General features: G+C 34.2%; 1 long non-coding RNA gene across 1 annotated transcript in view; it reads right to left on the bottom strand.

Annotated features, from left to right (window-relative positions):
• The window catches only part of LOC141570517 (uncharacterized), an 861,799-nt gene that overhangs the window by 719,948 nt on the left and 126,675 nt on the right, over positions 1-15,176 (bottom strand). Inside the window, exon 3 of the long non-coding RNA XR_012494572.2 lies at positions 14,431-14,547. This is a non-coding gene — a long non-coding RNA (uncharacterized LOC141570517). The remainder of the gene's footprint in view (positions 1-14,430; positions 14,548-15,176) is intronic.

The following is a 15,176-nucleotide window of genomic DNA, read 5'->3' as shown; positions in this document are numbered from 1 at the left end:
TACTTATTAAATGATTTCACTAGCATAAATACGTAAATCTGCAAAGAAATCTTAAGTGCTAGGAGTTTTAAGATTTTTATGGAGGTGTGTGGTCTGGTCAATGCAAGCAAACATTTAAATATGCTGCAAATCTTCTAGGTTTGATTTTCAAGACTTGTTTTCTTTGCACATGATATTCATCTACAATATATTTAAACACAGAATCAATCTGAGAAGGTATTAATTTTATTTCTGAATCTCGCATATTCCATGTTGAGTGAACTTGCACATTTTCTTTAGCAAATGTACCTTTACAACTAATCTCTACCCCTTCTTCAAAACCAGAATGTGTTGGGGTCTCGGTTAACCACATTCCTAATGAGGAAATTGGGAGTAAAATCTGAAGGTAAAAAACTGAAAAACTAAAGAACTAGGAATATTTCCTGGGAAAAGTGTATGTATCATCATACCATCATTATGCATTAACTTATTCATCCCACTTTACACATGAGAATGCTACATCTGCAGTTTATAGGTTCATAGGTAAAATAGCAAGTGCCAAGTGACATGGTAAATAAATAGGATAACCATACATTTTCTATCTCTCGGTACTGGCTATGGAAAATTCCTGTAATAGAAAAACAAGCTAAGAAATCTATACAATAGAAGATAAATCTCTTGCCATTCTATTACAGTAAGACAGTCTGATTATCAATTATTTTGGATTATCTGCACCATTTTTCTCCTCATTTATATAATAGCTACTAACTCTTTGTAATGTTTCTTAAAAAAACAACAACAAACAAACAAAACAAAAAAACTTTATTTCAGTTGCACGCGGATCCTACACAGATTTAAAGCTGCAAGGTGAGTACTCTCTTACATATAAGAATTCAAAATCATTATATAGGAAAGCTTAATCCTGACATTTACCCAGTTAATTATATAGTTATACAGCTTTATTTATTTGAGATTTTACTTATAAGTGTCTATTTGGAGCTCTTTACCATCTATTTCAGTTGTCAATGATCCTCATGGCTCACAGATTAGGGTTTTTTAATTAATTAATATTTTTTTTTAGTATTGAACATATTGCTTATATACTTGTTATGGGTTGAATTTTGTTTTCTGAAAATTCATATGTTGAAGTCCTAATCCCTTCAATATCTCAGAAAATGACCATATTTAGAAATAGAATTGATGCAGATGTAGTTAGTTGAGATCATCCTAGAGTATGGCGGACCCTTAACCCAATACTACTGGTGTTCTTACAAAAAGGAGAAATTTGGACACAGAAACACACAGGGAAACACTATGTGACTATAAAGACAGAGATTTTTGGTAACTCGTCTACAAACCACAGAATGCCAAAGATTCCAGCGAAGCTAGAAGACAGTCTTGGAATAGATTCTCAGTCACAGCCCTGAGAAGAAACCAACCACTTTGACCTTGGACTTCTAGCCTCCACAACAGTGAGACAATCAATGTCTATTATTCAAGCCACCAAATTTGTGATATATTGTGATGGCAGTCCCAGGAAACTAATACGATAACAAAATAGTTATTTTCTTATAAACCCACATACTAATAAATGTCCATTGATTCTTTTCAATCAGAGTTTCATAGAGACTCTGAAATATCCTCTAAATAAAATATCCTCAGTTGGACACAATGTAAAAACTTGGTGATGACTCAGAGGTTTACATACAACAAATACTCTTAGCAGGACCTGTTTTCTCCTCCCTACCATCCTAACCAAGAAATAAACACTGACTGTAGACCATAGAATGACAACCATGAAGATGACTTTCCTCCTGTCTCATGCTGAATTGTCTCCCAACAATCCACTGATAATCTTATTACCTGATTCTTTGCCTCTATACATGGAGAACTGAGTAAAAACAATTCCTGTCTTGTGTTCAAAATAATGGCCCTAACATTCAGGGGTTATCTTGACCATACCCCTGTCTTAGATAAATTCACCCATAACTTATTCTGGGTTTATCTCAAGAGAAGAAACGACTCTATAACATTTAGAGCTATCTAATAATGGATCTTGCTTCCTGAGAAAGAACAGGAACTGTTACAGCAAAGGGATGCTGTATAGGAACTCAAACCTACCAGGGAAATTTGGATTCGCTGACAACTAACTTTTCTTCACGTCTAAGTTTTATAGTTCCATAAAGCAAATTTAAGTAGTACTGTACATTTTTTAGGAGGAGGGGTTTGTCATGTTTTTAAAGGCTAGAAGCTTCCTGTGAAAGAATGCCAGTTTTTAATATCCTATTTAGTTTAATGCACAATGGGCATATAATCAATGTTTACTACAACTAATAGTAATAACAATAAAAACATAATCAACAATACAAGCCTCACCTATCTCTCCCTGGAAATAATGAAAATTTCTTCCTTGACTAAACAGCTATGAAAGAAACGATGTTTGGATCATAAACCTGAGAGATAGTGTAGGAAACCACAGAGGTATAATGAAACTCCATCACACCAGAAGAGCTATGAAGGTAATGGTCATTAAATTGTATGTTTCTATAAAGTAAATACAACCAATTAGAGGGCCAAAACCAATAGTAAATAGAAAACCAATGCTTATTTTATTTTAAATGCAGAACACAACTTTTAGATATTATGTTATTCAGTTTGGGAAGAAAAGGATCTCATACATAGATGGTGAAATAATCTTTAATAATGAATCTGTCAATAATTTATTTGCAGTGGTGATGGTGGTGGTTACAAAAAACACACACATACAAAACTAGACCTACCCTCTTACACATTTTTAAGTATGCAGACCGGTATCATTAACTAGCAACACTGTTAATTGTAAACACAATGTTATACACCAGATCTGTAAAACTTCATCTCGTACAACTGAGATTTTATGCCCATAGGATAACAACTGCTAATTTCTTCCTCCCCCCCCAGCCCCTAGTTCTAAGGGTTATGCTAGGAAAGTTTTGGAGGTAAAGGATTGATAGAAAGCTGTGTCCACTAAAAGCAAGTAGAGGAAATTCAAGAGAATGTACAGGATAAAAGACCATGAAGACTTATGCACAAGGCACTGAACAATTTAAACGAAAAGAGATCAATGAGGATGGAGAATCCCTTTGTGCACGGCGGTATGTGAGCACAGAGACCTGCAGTTAAAGCAACTATCAGATTATAAGTTAATGCATTGCCATTTCATTTGTATATCAGTCCTCCCTAAGTCTTTTTAGTGTGAATCATCATTGTAAGTGTATAAGTTTTTAGTATATTAACACGATTGATTTTCTGCATCTACAAATGTAATGTCCGGTCTTTAAATCACTGTTTTCATCAAGGATGTTACATTTATTGGACCCAAAACCTTATAGCCAGACAGCCTACTTTGGAAAACAAATCACATTATCTTATCATACCTTTTTAACTGCAACACATATGAGCACAGATTTTTATCATATATATGAAAAAAATCAACCCATTCATCAGTAACATAATGAGACAGCTATTCTCACTTTTGACCAAGAGTTCATATCTTAATTTTCTGAACTGTTAAAAAAATATTCAAATACTTGTCTGCCTTTCACTTAGCTATGTATCCTGCCAACTATCATTAATCTTTCTAAAGTAGAATGCAATTATACTCATATAGGGCCTTTAGAAAATGGAAGAAAGAAAGGTGATCACTTGATTTCTTTGACTGTTCCTTTTGTTCACCCTGCCAACATACATTTTTCTAGAACACCTTCCATATACTAGGCATTGTGTTAGGCCAAGTCTCTGACCTTGAGTTCATGAGTTGGTGGTTTTCAATTCTCTCAATATTCTGGTGATTCTACAGCTGACATACTTCAGTTTCTGGATTTCATGTTGAATATTGATTTTCCAACATTTCCAACAAAGAAAGGTCATCCTAGGAAAAGATCCTTTACTATAGTAACAATCTTTTTTCCCCTCCAAACACAAATGCTGAAGCCCATGGCCTTCATTCAAATAAGCTTTCATTTAAACAGATTTTCTTCTTTGCTCAGACTTGAATTTAGCTGGTGACTTGACAGTTGAACAGCTGTTGACTTAAATTTCCATAAGACTGTATGTTTTGAAAAAGATTAAAATACTTTGCTTTTCTATTCCGGTCCAACTAAAACAAGGGCAGTTAAACCTAAACCATTTGGCTAAGAGAAAGAAGATAGAATTCATCTTTGCATTGTATCTTTTCATACCACTCCCTCCATCCTCTGCCGCCACCACACACACACACACACACACACACACACACACACACACACACCTCCAGGTCCTCTGAGCCAAAGCTTAATTTTTCATGGGGATTTGTATAAACACATGTAAAAATAGTATTGTGTATTCAACATTAAAGACTTTCTAGATTTGCTATATTTGTCAGCAGCCTTTAAGAATCATTCATTTAAAGCAATCTAGATAGCTGTCTTTATTGGATAAATCATCAAAACCACCATGAAAAGAAAAAGAAAAAAAGTAAAGAAATGCCCTGGCACTGTAATTAACTTTTTGGAATAGAGATCCGGGATATTTTAGGTTGATTTTAGATGCTCCAGCAGTATAGCTATTAACTTGTATGTACACATACTTAATTTTAACCACTCATTCAGTGCCCATTCCCTTGTTTAAGCCCAGGGTTACTTCAAGTGGAAGACTCAGAAGCCTCTACCTTCAGTATATTTAAATTAAATACAGTCTGTTGTATGTAAGGATACAAAAACAGAGAACACTACCTTTTTGGCAATCTGTTGAGAAGGAAAGAATAAAAGAGAATGATACTCTTTCATTTCATTGTTTGTATAACCATGGCCTTCCCTGTTTAGTTTTCATGTAGATGAAAAAAAAAATTTTTTTTAAATAAAGAAACAAGTATACAATTACTCTGGACCATAAACTAGAGAAGAATGCTTTAAGGATAACGTTTAAGGATAACGAGCTACATCAATAGCATCCAGTCTGGCCAACTATGTGGTAGGCTTAATCAAGCAAAGCTGAGTCAGATGTGATATTGCGTTCATAAGCCAGACAACAAGTTCCAGATAAATCAAACAACAGGATATGCCATAAAAAAAGATATTCAAAGTTGTGAACATATTATTTCATTAAATTTCACATTGTTAGAACATCTTGCATGTGAAACAGTCAAGGTGTTTCATTTTCTCCAAAACATGCAGTGAATATTAAATTTTTTAAACAATTTAAAATTTAACTCAGATCATTGAAATGATTGAAATTCTGTTAGAATCATTTCACTCACTTATAGAGCACTTACTAGATTTGTTCAGCAAACATTTTTGAGCACCTTCCCTATGACAGACATATTTGGTGACATTGAGAACACACTAATGACATGACATGTCTCAGGAATACAGAGATAGATGGCATTGCTTCTTCCTTCAAAGAAGTCTTGACAAACCAGAGACAGAAGCATACATAACTCAGTTTGATACATCATGAAAACAGATAAAACAGAAATTATTAAAAGGGGTATTAGTATGAAAAGGAACGTCAGTTAATTAAATAGGGGGAGAAGAAGCAAAGAAAATGTCCCAGAAGACATGGTATTGATAATGGTTCACTAAAGAAAGGAGACCCTCCTAATATAAAAGGAGCCATCCTCAAATCTATGAGAGCTAAGGCAGATTACACTTAGTTTCAATATATTGTCAATTGATCACCTTTTTCATGTACTGTTATTTTATATATACATCTCTATATGAACTCATTGTCCCAAATCTTACTTTTTAATAGCCATGTTGCATGTTAAAGTATAGATAAAACACAGTGTAACAAATTGTTCACTTGCTGTTAGACATGTGGTTGTTTCCAGTGTCTAATTAAATTACGATACACATGTCAGAAAAACATAACTTATGAAAAAAATGAAGTATGTCCATAGCATTGAGCGCATAGTTTTACAGATGTTATTAAGAGTTTCAAGATTTATCTCCAAGGAAACTGCAGCTATTTATTTTAAATACCACCAGTGACAAATAAGGATAGTAGATTTCTCAGAGTTTAATCAGTTGTCACTTGGTTAATCATTAAATTTCAGCTTCACCAGGGCAGAGATCATGTCATTCACAAATATATACCTAGGACTTAACAGAGTGCCTGATATAAACATTCAGTAATAAATTACTAACGAAATTAATACATGGATAAATGAATGGACACCACCATTTTATCTCTGTTGATTTAATAGGTGTACTTCAGCATCATAGGTTTGCTGATATCCATATGACGATTTACTATTTTGTCATAATATACTATCCACCATGTGCTTCACTAATGTCATAGGTTTATGCCTTACACTTTCTGGTTCTTAACCAATAACCATTTTATCCATCTTTCCTGGATAAATCATACCACTTGTGCTTGGGAGATACGTGCCCAACTTTAGGGATTAATAATGACTGTCTAAGGCTACAGATTTCACTCTTCTTTCCCAGACATCCACTTTTTTTTTTTTTTTTAAGATAACAGTGGCCATATCAACTATTTTTTGCTGTTGAGACTAAGATAAAGTTTCCTAAAAAATCTTCTTGGAATTATTTTTTGTTGTTGGGGGGAAAAAAAAAACAGAAAGAAAACCATTGCAGGAAAGACCCATTTTTATCAACACCCGCATGAATACTTGGTTTGAATGCAGTCATGATGCCTGGAAGTGGTACAGCCATCAATATGCCTATGGTCAAAAAAAGAAACCAATTGCTGACAGTGGAGTAGAATAATGTCCTTGGTAAAATTATTGAGCTGTACCAGCCTGGATTGCCAACCTCTGAACTTCCTTTTATAAGACAGTTAAATATTGTTATTGCTTAAGTCATTCGAGGTGAGGTTTTCCATTGCTTGCATCCAAAAGTCTTCTTGGTACAATTTTACAATGAAACTTCATAAATAGTATACTTAAACCCATTCATCACAGCTTTGATTTTATCATTTCTTTCATCAGATGTCTTTGGGTTTGGGATAATATTACATTGTTTTTTCTTTACTTTTATAGATTAATTCTACTTAAGTATATCTCTTACAGTTTATTTCATCATATGGAAGAATTAATTAATCTTTAAACTCAGATTTAAAGCACATAAAACATACTTCTCTATTTTTTGTATTCCTCTTTGATCACAGTTGGAATTCATAGAGTCGATTTTTAGTTTTCTTTTCACTGGTCTTTTTTACTGGTTTTACTATTATGTCAAAAGATTTTGAGAATTAAAATTTTTGATGTATTTTAAAAGTTTGTGTGGTAAATTTGTCATTATTAATTTTTAAAATATGTTAATTATTGACAAAACTAATATACCTTCCTGATTTAATTGTACTAATAATTTGTCAAGTTCTATGATAAATTCCATGAGGACTTTAATTATCAGTCACTTTCAAAAAATAAACAAGAAGAGATTTCTTAATTATTATTTCTGAACTTCTCTGACAGGATATCAAGTAATTTTATAAAATAATAATGTGTTTCCAAATAAAGTAATATCTAATTCTGGGTAATTATGTTCCTATTGTAGATGAATAGATGATACAGAGTACTGAATAATGGTCCCTAAAAGACCTCCACATCTTAATATGTGGAATCTGTGTATGTTACCTTCCGTACAAAAAAAAAAAAAAAAAAAAGACTTTGAAGATGTGATTAACAATTTTGAGATGGGGAGATTATGCTGGATTGTCATTGTGGGCTAAAACTACAATTACATACATCCTTATAAGAGTGCTTAGAAGGAGATTTCACTATACAGACAGAAGAGAAGGTAATGTGACTACAGAGGCAGTTTGAGTGATTCGGTCACAAGCCAAGAAATGCCAGCCGCCAAAAGCTGCAAAACGCAAGGGACAGATTCTCCCCTAGAGCCTTCGGAGGAAATACAACGCCGCTGACACTTTGATTCAGGCTCAGTGATACTGATTTCAGACATCTGGCTTTCAGAATTGTAAAGAAATAAATTTATCTTATAGCAGGCCATTACAATTTGTGTGTGTGTGTGTGTGTGTGTGTGTGTGTGTGTAATTTGTTGTAGGAGCCACAGGAATTGCTTCCATTACTCTTCTATATGAACATTACTTATACACCAGTTTGATTAATATTTTTCCTCTAGTAATTTTTTATTTTTCCTGAATATTTTAGGCACAGTCATAATCTGCCAAAGGTACTATAATAATTTCCTGTTTCTTACTGAAGTATTTTTGTACTTTTTTTTTTTTTTTTTATGTTCTAGATATTGCATGAATTCCCAATGCCAAAATAATGAGAGGGTTGTGTTGTAAGTTATCTGTATCTTGTTTTGATAAACAACGACTGGTGCTTATTCATTCACTAGAATGATGGCATTCTATTAATGTGTATTTTTGTTCTATATATCTTTGGAAATAACATGGGCCTTATGTATTTATTTCACAGCATAATAAATATAGAATGGTATCAAATTTATAGCATAATACCTGTGAAATTTATATGTCTTACGGAACATTCTAAGTTAATAATTTCATGATGGTTATCTTCATGTGGTAGAATTTGTATGTTGAGTTTTTGTTAAAAATCTTTGCTATTGATAGTTTACCCACTACCCACCTAAGAAGGTTGCCAAGTCAAGTCTTTGGGTCCCTTCTCTAAGATGCGGAAGTACAGGTGTCTACTGATAAAAAGTCACAGACTTACAGATTCAGAAGGACACATTTCCAAGCACTGAGAAGGCAAATGTCACAAAGTATTTTTTTTTCTTTTTTGAAAAGGGGCTCATAAAAATGATGGTGTGAAAGTGCCCAAGAATAGAGAATTTTACATGTAGAAAGTGTCCTGTTTAGGCCAGTATTGGAAGGACTGAAGTACTAAGTTTTCCTTAGGTAAAGGAAAATAACTAGGTTTAGAGGAAAGTTGTTAAATGAGACAGAACCATTCTCTGCTCCAACACACAGTATCTAAGAGTGATAGCATTTTGAAAGGAAAGCACCTACAGTCCTGATAATTACAACTGAGTCCTTGGGAACCATTGAAAAAAATCCCCGTACAAGCTTAACAAGAAAACAGTGAAACCACAGACTTTAAAAGGAATATGGAGGCTGTAATCCATGATCAGGAGAAATAAAACCCAGAAGATGATTCTCTAAATGTTCTTTGCATATTATATCTCTGCTCCTTCTCCACTAATCCTGCAAGGGGAGAAGCCCCCAGAACATTGATGAAATGATTTTTTCCCAGCAATTTTCACGGAGATCAGAGCAGAATTATAGGGAAGAAAAACACACACACTTATTTTACTTGATTCCACAATGCAAAAAAAAAAAAAAAAATTATACATATTAAATACGTCTTTCTTCACTAAAAGTACTTAATCATTGAGCAATATTTTCAGGTATTGAATTTTGTTTAGTCTGTATCTGAATTCACAAATGGTACTTAACTCATTATTTTTGTGAGCTATTTTGGCTGTTTTTCCACTAATTTATATACACACATAAACAAACACATGTTTGGAACAGCTTATGGAATACAAAGAATATTCTTTTAGTATTTGTAACTATTCTACAGGGAATCCATTGGTGTTTGACTTAAAAAATTATCATAGTGACTACTACAGAATTTTATTATGGTTCTTGATTATTCTTGGGCTTTATTTATTGGCCCATTAAGTTGATGTTTTTCCAACTTCAATCTATGCTGGACCTTACTTAAATGCAGCCTAGGCTCATGTTAGATTTCCTGGTACCTATTGACTCTACAGTTTGTCAATTACAACACTTAACATTTCTTTCAAATTGGTTTCTAAATCATTTTTACAAGTCCTATGTTTATACGTTTGACCTTTTGATCCCACGTGTTATAACATATTACAAATTTCATTAAAATTTATCTTAACAGATTTCTCATCGTTCATAAGTGATTCTATCACATAATAATTATTAAATAATGTTGAATAAATGAATGAATAAGTGAATGGTTTTTGGAGTCTAATTCTGTCATCAGACTGATACTGTTCTTTCAATTTGGTAAGTATGCTATCTTCAAACTTATTATGTAAAGTGTTGCATAGAACAGGGCAGGGAAAAGTAATCTGGGAATGTACCTTGAAACTTCCCTTAATTTTGATATCAATCCATTAATCAAATCCTTTTGGTTTGAATTTTATGAACCCATTTATTATATCTATTCATATTTCTCCTTCCTAAACATAATGTTATTATGAGTTAACTGGTTAATGCATTGTTATAGTCCAGACTCACTGACTCTATTGTGTTTTCTTTAATATTTCATTTTCTTGATATAATGGTCTAATAATCCAGGTAAATAAGATAATTAGAAATTGGAATTTGAAATTGCTGTTATATTTCGATGTAATTCTAGTTGCTTTGCTTACTATTTTCTTTAATGTATTTTAATGTTATATTGCTTGATGCATACATTCCTATTGTTAGAGTTTTTTGCTTATTTTTCTATATTCCACATTCTTTTTAGTAATTTTACAATCTTTTAGTTAATTTTCCTATTATACATTCATTACCTGATTCCATAGTTAGAATAGCCAGTATCCACACAAGCCCAGTAAAGTCTAAATTATCTTCTTGCTTCTAGCTGATGCCTTCTAAACAAAGTAATTTTGAATTTTTTTAATCTAGCCAATGACTTGTATATTTCTATACAGTTAAGGGCATTTTCATTTAATCTTATATATGCATGCATATATATTACATGTGTACACCATATATATGTATGCATATATACGAATTTGTATACATACATATATATTCATATACGGACATATGTGTGTCATATGTTTGTTTATGTGTGTTGTGTGCGTGTGTGTGTGTATAAAAAAATTCTCAGCCATGCTGGAAATTTACCTTTAATTGTTCTTATTTCCTTGTTATAAATATATTTGATAATTAATGAGATTAATTATTTTCTTGAATTAGAATAATTATATAGGTTCAGAAACTGATGGATCATGAACAACATAAAAATAGTTGTTTATATTTTAGTAGCATTTATTTTTATTTTTCAATATTTTCCTTTACTGTATACTTAAAATATACTGTTGTGCATTAGCTAGTCATTCTCTAATATTTTAACAAATATATTTAAATACCTATTGATAATTATGTTATTTATTTACTTGTTTTTCTAGGTAACTACTTTAATTCATATTAATGAAAGTTAAGGAAGTGACTTAAAACTATTTCCTAATCCTTATAGATTTCTATTATAACTGGTTTTAAAATGTTTGGAAGAAAAATTTTATATCTTATCACACTATATAACTTTATATTAATATATTTTGCCTAACAAAATGGCATGTATGCTAACATTTAGAGCCAATTATCTTCCCATAACTTGTATTGTTCTCTAAGCTCATGAATGTCTCTTGCTTTAGGCTTTGCAACAGAGATTATCAGCTGACAAATTGTTTTTGTCTCCAAAATTTGAAGTATATTCACTTTCACTTTTTAAAGTAAAAAAAAAAATTATTTCAGTCAAGTTATATTGATTTCAATGCAATTATTTTTAAGCTTCTCTTACATCTTTCTTTCACTATGGGTTTGGTATTGAGTTTCAAAATTATTTATCTTCACAATTTATCACTGCATTAATTCTGGCAGCACATAAAACAATACCTTTGTCTTTAAAGTTTCAAAACTTTTACATCCTTGTCTAGATATAGTCTTTTGTTGACTGTGCCTATCAAAATTGTTGAATTCTAGGCTGAATTTATTTATTTATTAATTTTGTTATTAGTTTCAGGTATACAAACAACAGAGTGATTAGACATTTGTACTCTTCACAAAGTGATAACTTCAACTAGTCTACCACCCATCTGACACCATGCATAGCTATTACAATACCATTGACTATATTCCCTATGCTGTATTTTACACTCCGTGACCATGTAGGTTTTTTAATTAGAGTTGATATGCAATATTATTTTATATTAATTTCAGGTGTATAGCGTAGTGGTTAGGCATTTATATAATTTATGAAGTGATAAGTCTAGTACCCATCTGACACTATACATAGTTTTACAATATTATTGATCATATCCCTCATACTGTGTTTCACATTTCCATGACCATTTTGTAAGCTCTCCAAAAATGTATCTGTATTTTGGGAGAGCTTATAAGCAGTATTCTTGGCTGCATGGGTTTTATCTCTCATCTTTAATAATGCATGTATTTTGCAAAAACATCAATGCTACTTGCTTTTTTCTATCTCTACACAGCCTGTAAGCATGAGGTCAACTACTGTGGTAGACCAGCATGACATTCTGAGGTTTAGTGTGATGATCAGGATCTTTGTGGTCTGAAATGTGGTGCAGATAGAAAGAATTGATTTCAGAGGTGTAGCAAAGAAAAGGCGCCTTACAGGAGATAAGAAACTGCTTGTCATGTTTTCTATTTATTGAAATAGAGATAGAAATGAAAGACCAAATTTCTCAATTAAAATATAAATGCCAGGTACTAGAGATTTTATTCTCATTTGTGGCAACATCCAAGATCATCTCTGTAATTGAAATTACTACCTGGTTAAGCTTATAATAACCCTCTGCCATTTTACAAAATTTTTGACATTGGCCAAACTGAAATATTAAATAGTATTTTGTTGGAAGTTACAGCTTCTGCATCTTTCAAGTTTTGATCGTAGCTATAAAACGTGTTACATCTCCCACTGCTGAAATGTTTTATTTTATTTTGATTACTTGGTTTTGGAACAAGGATCAATTTGGAGGCTTTTCCCTTTAGTCCTTCCTTCATATTAGTCCTTATTCCATGGGTCAATCTAATATAAGGGTTGGGGTTGGTCCTCAGTCTTTAACTTAAAAGGTTAATGCTGCTTAGCTTCTTAATGGCTTTATACTATTGATGATGATCATTTTTCAAAGTGTTTGAGTGGGACTAGTTCGAGGACGATTGGCATGAAGCTGTGGTTTGATCCACAAATTTCTGAGCATTGGCCTTAGTAAAGGCCGGGTCGAGTGGTTAGGAGGGTTGTTTGGTTTACGCGTCCTGGGATGGCGTCTGTTTTTAGGCCCAGGGAAGGCACGGCTCATGACTGCAGGACGTCTTCGGATGAGATTAGTATACAGATAGTTATTTCTACGGGTAGTACAACTTGATTGTCCACTTCTAGTAAACAGAGCTCGCCTGGTTTTAAATAGGATGTGCGGATCATATATGAGTCGAAGTTTAGGTCTTCGTAGTCCGTATAGTCATAGTTTCAGTATCATTGATGTCCTGTGTTTTTAACAGTTAGGGATGGGTTATTGATCTCATCAATTATGTATAGAATTCGTAGGGATGGGAGGGCAATTATAATGAGGATAATGGTTGGGAGAATGGTTCAGATTGTCTCCACTTCTTGTGTGTCCATCATGCTGGTGTGAGTGAGGCTGGTTGTTAGCATCGTGCTGGTGTGAGTGAGGCTGGGAGCTAATTAGGAAGACAATCATTAGGGTGTGGCCCTGGAAGTGTAGTAGTTCTTCTATGATGTGTGATGTGGCATCTTGGAAGCCTAATTGAAAGGGGTACACCATGGAGATATAAAGGGCTTTAACCTATAATTTAACTTTGACAAAGTTATGTAAATTTTACTAATACCTCTCTGGTAGAGAAAGACATAATGGATATGATGTTGGCTTGAAACCAATACAAGAGGGTTCGATTCCTTCTTTTCTTATTTTGGATTTACGTAGGTGGGCTCTTCGAATGTGTGGTAGGGTGGGGGACATCCGTGCATTCATTCGAGGTTGGTTGTTGTAAGTTTGACTGTTGATACTTCTCGTTTTGACGCGAAAGCTTCTCATACTATGAATACTATTATGATTACTGCTGTGACTGAGATGAGTGACCCTATAGAGGATACTGTGTTTCATGTTGTTTAGGCGTCTGGATAGTCAGAGTATCGTTGGGGCATTCCAGATAGGCCTAAAAAGTGTTGAGGGAAGAAAGTCATGTGGACTCCTACGAATATGATGAGGGAGTGGATTTTCGCTCAGGTTGTGTCTAACGTATAGCACGTGAATAGTGGGAATCAATGGATGAAGCCACCTATAATGGCGAATACGGCTCCTATGGATAGGACATAGTGGAAGTGAGCTACGACATAGTATGTGTCGTGGAGTACAATGTCTAATGATGAGCTAGCTAGTACAATTCCGGTTAGGCCTCCTACAGGGAATAGGAAGATGAAGCCAAGGGCTCATAGTATAGCGGGTGATCATTTAATGTTTCCTCCGTGCAGAGTTGCTAGTCAACTAAAGACTTTTACTGCAGTAGGAACAGTGATAATCATGGTAGTTGAGGTAAAGTAGGCTCGTGTGTCAACATCTAGTCCGACTGTGAATATGTGGTGGGCTCACACGATGAAGCCATGGAAGCCGATTGACATTATAGCTCAGACCATGCCCATATATCTGAAGCGTTCTTTTTTACCTGAGTAGTAGGTGACAATGTGAGAGATGGTCCCGAATCCGGGTAAGATGAGAATATACACTTCGGGGTGGCCGAAGAATCAGAACAGGTGTTGGTACAGGATGCGGTCTCCTCCCCCTGCAGAGTCAAAGAAGGTAGTGTTTAGGTTACGGTCGGTTAGTAGCATAGTGATTCCAGTGGCTAGGATGGGAAGGGATAGTAGAAGTACAGCTGTAATTATGATGGGTCACACAAAGAGTGGTGTTTGGTACTGGGAGAAGGCAGGGCGGTTTATGTTAATGATCGTAGTAATAAAGTTAATTGCTCCTAAGATAGAGGACACTCCTGCTAAGTGGAGGGAGAAGATGGCTAGGTCTACAGAAGCCCCTGCGTGGGCCAGGTTTCCTACTAGAGGGGGGTAAACGGTTCAGCCAGTTCCGGCGCCAGCTTCAACTATAGATGAGGCTAATAGAAGTAGGAAGGAGGAGGGTAAGAGTCAGAAGCTTATGTTGTTCATACGTGGGAAGGCTATGCCCGGTGCACCAATTATTAGAGGGACTAGTCAGTTGTCAAAGCCTCCAATCATAATTGGCATTACTATAAAGAAGATTTTATGAATGCATGGGCGGTGACGATTACATTGTAGATTTGGTCATCTCCCAGGAGGGTGCCTGGTTGGCCTAATTCGGCTCGAATTAGTAGGCTTAGAGCCGTGGCTACTATGCCTGCTCAGGCACCAAACAGCAAGTACAGGGTGCCGATGGCTT

Source organism: Rhinolophus sinicus, chromosome 3 (assembly GCF_057876585.1).
Source record: "Rhinolophus sinicus isolate RSI-liver-muscle chromosome 3, RSI-T2T, whole genome shotgun sequence".
NCBI lineage: Eukaryota > Metazoa > Chordata > Mammalia > Chiroptera > Rhinolophidae > Rhinolophus > Rhinolophus sinicus.
The sequence above is the reverse complement of the archived record's forward strand: the minus strand, read 5'-3'. Positions and strand labels throughout refer to the sequence as shown.